The sequence below is a fragment of the Alexandromys fortis genome, unplaced genomic scaffold (genome assembly GCF_014885135.2).
Source record: "Alexandromys fortis isolate MF-2015 unplaced genomic scaffold, M_Fortis_MF-2015_v1.1 scaffold_123, whole genome shotgun sequence".
NCBI classification, from domain to species: domain Eukaryota; kingdom Metazoa; phylum Chordata; class Mammalia; order Rodentia; family Cricetidae; genus Alexandromys; species Alexandromys fortis.
In genome coordinates this window covers 1218559-1224840 of record NW_026068003.1, presented here as the reverse complement: position 1 = coordinate 1224840, position 6282 = coordinate 1218559, and positions in this window count along the sequence as shown.

The window sequence follows — 6282 nt, the reverse complement described above, 5'->3', positions numbered from 1 at the left end:
ACTGAGGACTTGCTTACAGTTTAGAGATTTAGTCATCATAGTGGGAAGCATGGTGATAGAGGCAAATTTGGTGCTGGAGAAGTAACTGAGAGTTCTACATCCAGATCCATAGGCAGCAGGAAGAGAGAGACACTGGGCCTGGCTTGGGCCCTAGAAACCTCAAATCCCACCCCACCCCCGTGACATACTTTCTCCAACAAAGCCACACCTCCAATCCTTCTCAAGTAGTGCTGCTTGCTGATGACAGAGCATTCAAACATATGAGCCCATGGTGGCCATTCCTCTTCATACCACCACAGCACCAGTGCCCGTGTTTGGGGTCTGTGCTGTGTTTATATGAACCGTATTGAAAAAAAGTAGGTATATGGTACCAGGGGGCTTCTCAACTATGTTGGAGACCTTCATCAATAATTATTTCAATATAGAACTTTAAAAAAAATAAAATTGTAGTTGAAAAGATAATCTGATTTCTCAGATTTGTAATCATTCTGCAGAGATTCTAGTGAAGAGGTAAGATGGCAAATGCCCCATGCCCAGAAAGTTCCTGACCATTCTTCATGGTCACGGTATTCCATTTTAGAAGCACAGCATAGATATTTTTAATGCAAAGATTACCTAAGAATGTTTACATTATTTTCATCTTTGCTACTATAAATGTTATTAGAAATAGTCATGAATCAGCTCATATATAATTCATTCCTCCCATTGTTTTTATACTTTTGTTTTCAGCAAAATCATTTATGGTGGCAACATTGGTTTTCCTTACAGCTCTGGTATATTACTAATTTATGCTGTATTTTAAACCAATGTATAAATTTTTTAAGATCAGGATTCTGAAAATATATATTTGCATACATATTTTCTTTGGAAAAAAGTCTACTTGAAGTTACTGTAGTCAGTTAACATTAATAAAACAGTACTTCTAGTTAGTTAATATAAATTACTCTTTTACCTATCAGTGTTGATATAAATATATTTTATTGTTTTTTTTCTTTTGTATTATGGGTCCTACAAAAATGTTTTAAAGGAATATTCTCATTATTTTCATGTCATTTACTATTACTAAGCTCCAGAGATAATGGGGTAAAACACTGCCTCCTTTAGTCTATCAGTTACACATAGGAAAGTCTGAGTGATAGTTAACTCAGAGACTTCTTTCAACTCAAGAAACACAAAATCCAGCTCTAATGTATCAGGCAAATGTTTTTTTCCCCTTCAGTACTAGGTAGTTCCAACGTATTTTCTTTAGTTCCCATGTATTTTATTTTAGTTAAGTAATAGACATCGACATGTTTGGGACTCTGAAGAAGTGTCTCTTTTGTGCCTGGAAACATTTTATCCCATCTTCTCAAAGTTCTTTATACAGTGCATGGGTGAAGCTTTCTGGGCAACTTTGAGCCTTGGCTGCTACAAAGTCAAGATGTGGGCTCCACATCTGAGCTTTGCAACCCACAGACACTGTATGGTTAAGCTAGAGAACCTGAGTGCTAATATTTTTGGAAGTCCACCATCTTGTTAGTCACACAGCAGTGGCTGTTAACAGGTTTTCCCACTTTCTGTGGCATCTGCCAGTCAGGCCAAGAGAGCGCCTTCTATAGGTGCATCTCAGCAATAACATAGAGGCTGTGCTCCCCCAATTCCAAATACTCCAACCCCCAAATTTTGACCACTGCTAAGTTGAATGCAGTGTTCATTTCTAGACAGGAGTAGAGAATTCATTGTTTTACCCATGTGATCATGTGGTCACAGTCATGTGACATACTTTATCACACTCAAAACATAAATGTCCTAAAAATATTACAGAAAATAACATAAATAGTGTTTATGAAACATGAATTAATTTCTGGTTTGGACTTAGTGTAATGGATTAAGTAAAAATGCTGCAGGTTTCCTAGTGGCTGCAGTGGGCAGCAGGCCATGAGACTATGCCACAGGTCCCTGAGCAGGGGCAGGCAGCAGGTCCCAAGAGCAGCCAGTCCCAGGCAGGGATGGCACAGTTCCCCAAGTGGCTGCAGCAGGCCATGAGGAGAGATAGATAGATGGGCATGCCATAAGACCATGCTGGAGTCTCCAAAGGTGGTTGGTCCTGGGCAGGGAGACACACAACAGGCAAGAGATAAAAGCATGGATAGGCACAGCATGTAGGGTGAGGTTGGATATTTATTTAGTGGGTTCTGGAAGAGAAGGGGAGAAGGGAGAAAGGAGAAGAGCAGAGAGAGAGAGAGAGATGGAGAAACAGAAGGGGGATGGGGAGAAGTGGAAAAAGTGGGGAGAGACAGAAGCTGCTTCTTCAAGAGGGAGATAGAAAAGGAAGGGACTCAGGCTGGAAGCTGAAGATCAGCTTGCCTTGGTGGGGGAGGGTTCAGGAGGGGAGTGGACATGGTTTGCCTCTTAAAGAGACAGGACAGACCATTACACTTCAATCCAATCTGATTTTTTATTATGTGTATGTAAATATTTTAAACTCTGGAAAACATTCAAAATCTGAAATACATTCTCTTAGTTACTTTTCCAATACTGTGATAAGACCATGACCAACTTATTTGTGTTTATTTGAGGCTTATAGTTTCGATCATCAGAGCAGGAACCATGGCATTGGGCAAGAAGGCTTGGCACTGGAGCTGGAGTTGAAGGCTCACCTCCTAAGACACAATCATGAGGCAAAGAGAGCTAACTGGGCCTGGCGTGGGCTTTTGAAACCTCAAAGCTCACCCTCAGTGATAAACCTCCAGCAGGACCACCCACATCCCCCAACCCTTCTCAAACAGTTCCACCTACTAGGAACCAAGTATTTAAATGGAAGAGCCTATGGAAGCCATCTTCATTTACACCTCCACACACATCAAGCCCAGAGCAAAAGCCTATAGTCATCTTTGAGAAACAGCATGTGGGAATTCACCTTGGTGAGTTTTTGAAACAGCCGAATGACTAAAGCTTCCAAAAACAAAATTTGATATTAAAATGCTGTACTCGGTTTTTTCCTCCTCCCTGTGATTGGACAGCAAGGGAGAAAGGATACATTTTAATTTATGATTTGAGCTGGTGCAACCCATCTCAACAGGGGAAGACACGACCCTGAGCCTGCAGGCTTCCTGGCATCAGGGGCTTATAGCACATGCTTGCTCATATCTGTCAAGGATAGGAAACATGGGCTGGAGAGATGGCCCAGAGGTTAAGAGCACTGACTTTCCTTCCAGAGGTCCTGAGTTAATTCCCAGCAACCACATGGTGGCTCACAACCATCTGTACTGAGATCTGGTGCCCTCTTCTGGTATGTAGGCACACATGCAGCCAGAACACTGTATACATAATAAATAAATAAATCATAAAAAAAAAAAGGAAAGGAAACCTAGAACTCAGAGCTCAGTGTGAAGTAGGGTTGTGTTCACTCAAAACCTACCCCCAGTAACCCACTTCTTCCAGTAGGGTCCTACCTCATAAAGAATCTGCAACCTCCCAAAACAGTGTCACCAACAGTGACTGAGTATTCAAACATATGAGCCTCCTATGGGGGATATTTTATATCCTACCCATAGCAGATATGCACTGCTTTGGAGGCCTTTTCACGAATCAGCATCCTTGCAAAAGACATCAAGACCAAAATAAGAACTAAAAGACTGCCTCTCTGGACAGCTGCTTCCCCAGTCAGAACAAGTCAGAATGGCTGGCAGAACCACCGGACTTTTGCAACCAAGAGAAGTGGCAAGGACTCTGTGGACAGCAACTGTGTGACTCCCCCTTTGCCCTATATTCTGAGCACTAATTTAAGACATCATAGAAGAGACGTTTCTGGAAAGATGTGAACGGCTCTCACCCTTTGTCCTCTGAGAGGAGTCCTGCTGAGAGTGATACTTGGGACGCTGAATCTGGCTTAGCTGATGATAACTGCTCGATTTTTCTTTCTACAACACCGTACGCTATTTGGTCAGACAAACCCTTTGCCCTCGGAGGCTTCCCCTCTTATTTTGCTCAGTAAACCAGTTGATTGAGTACCTGCTAATTCCATCATATCTCACGGAAGTCTGAGGCCACCTGACCCTCGGAGGCCCCGCCTTTCCTCCACCCAGCTTCTGTTGCTGCCACACCCACACCAGCGAGAGCGGGTCTCTAAAAGCCACAAACTGCCTTCTCCACCAGCAGAGGGCAATTGGATTGGACCCTGCTCAAGTGTGACTCCAGGAGAGGAAGAGGGAGATTTATGGCACTGAAGAGTTGTCCGAAATGTCTTCATTGCCATCATAAAAGATAGTGACTGAATTCAGGACTGACTCCAGAGAAAGCACACACACGCCCCCTGCCTATCACTCCATGAATAGATGACGAGCTTTCTCTGCTTTGGCGTGCAATTTCCCAACCCTGATTCCACATCAGAGACCAAGAGACCAGAGAGGAAAGGCAGTGAGGATTCTCTGCAGGCTCTTGGAAACAGACTAGGAGCCCTCCTCAATTCCAAATGCCCACTCTCCTGCTGCTGCCACCGACACGGAGGAACCACCTAACTGCATGCAGGCTGGGACCGGAGAGGACGGGAAGACAGGGGAAGATAGTATTACCACAGCTCCACACGGCCTGTGATGTGGAGACCTGTTTCGGGGGTGGGGGACCCAAAGAGGATGTGTAGATTCAGCGGGGCGGGGGGGGGGGGCGGGAGGCAGACACTGAAGGTGAACCAGGATGGCTGCCAGCAGCATTTAATTGAAAAGAGATTGCACCTATTATACTCTATAGTTGCACATAGGATTAAATAGGAGACAAGGGGACTTGAGCTGGGGTGTGGTTTGAGATCAGGCCTTGAGGAATCTAGTCTTGACTATGACTTTAGGCACCAGCACCGCACCAGTCATGTGTTAATGAAGGGCCAGGACTGCTTTATCAAGCAGGAACTTTCCCCCAAGCCTCCAAGGGAATGGAGAACTTTATATCTTATGTCTTATTCTTTTTCCGTTTTACCAGACCATTCTGATTTCTCTGTATTTATTAACTGAACTCTTGCCTTTCACAGCCTCAGGCTTGCTTGGGATAAGAACTGTAGGCATTTCATCCTTGGGATCACCTGAGTCTAGGAAATCTCTAACATTGCTGTTCTTGGTGTAATTAGGAGGGAACAATGGAACTCCTGGTTCCTAGGTGGCAGGGATTTTCCCCCCAAAGAATCATTTTGTTTAGGGTGGCCACTACGGTACTCATTTTATCCTTTACCAATAGATAGATGATAAATGGATAGATGATAGATAGATAGATAATAGATAGATAAATAGATGATAGATAGTAGATAGATAGATAGATAGATAGATAGATAGATAGATAGATAGATAGATAGATAGATAGAGATTAGACTGTAAGCAGGCAAGTTTGTAGGGCATTTTCTTAATTAGTGATTGATGGAGGAGAGCCCAGGCCATTGTGGGTGGGGTTATCCCCTAGGATGATAGATGATGGTCCTGGGATCAATGAGAAACCAGGCTGAGCAAGCCATGGAGAGCAAGGCAGTAAACAGCACCCTTCACGGCCTGTGCATCAGCTCCCATCTCCAGGTTCCTGCCATGTTTAAGCTACTATGCTGACTTCCTTCAGTGATAAACTATAATGTGGAACCCCAATGAACCCTGCACAACATGGTGTTTCATCATAGCATAGTGCCACAACTAGGACATCTACATACAATTTTCAAAACTGAGCGTGCTTACCTTAATTTGGATCTCTAGCATCCATGCAATGTTGGGTACAGCTTATAACTCAGCTCTGGAGGAGAAGAGGCAGAAGATCCCAGGGGCTCTCTGACCAGCTGCTCCAATCTTTCCATGAGCCCCAGGTTCAGGGAGAGACTTGTCTCAAAATGTAAGGTGAAAATGGACAGAGGATGATATTCAATGTTGATTCCTAACCTCCAAACATGCATATGGAAATAAACCTCCACAACATGTACACAAACATGCCTAGTCACATACATTTTTTAAAATTGCTCTGTTCATTATTAGTAAAAATAGAAAGGGCTGACTCTTTCCTGCTTTGCTGTAACAAACCTGGTGTTTTGAAAAACGCTTTTGCTTTTTACGTATTTCATTCTGTGACTATAAAAATCCATGTAATGCTTCCACAAGGAACATGTTACTTGGGGCTACCTGAATCTGTGCTCCAAGGCCATGTTCACTCATATCTGGGTCAGAATAAACTCGTATTCCCTTTGCACGAAGAGTTGTTTTGCATCCACATCCACAGCTGAGGGCCCAGATGGAATGAAAAGGGAGAGGCAAGCATGTTCTTTCCCCATCTCCCGAGAAA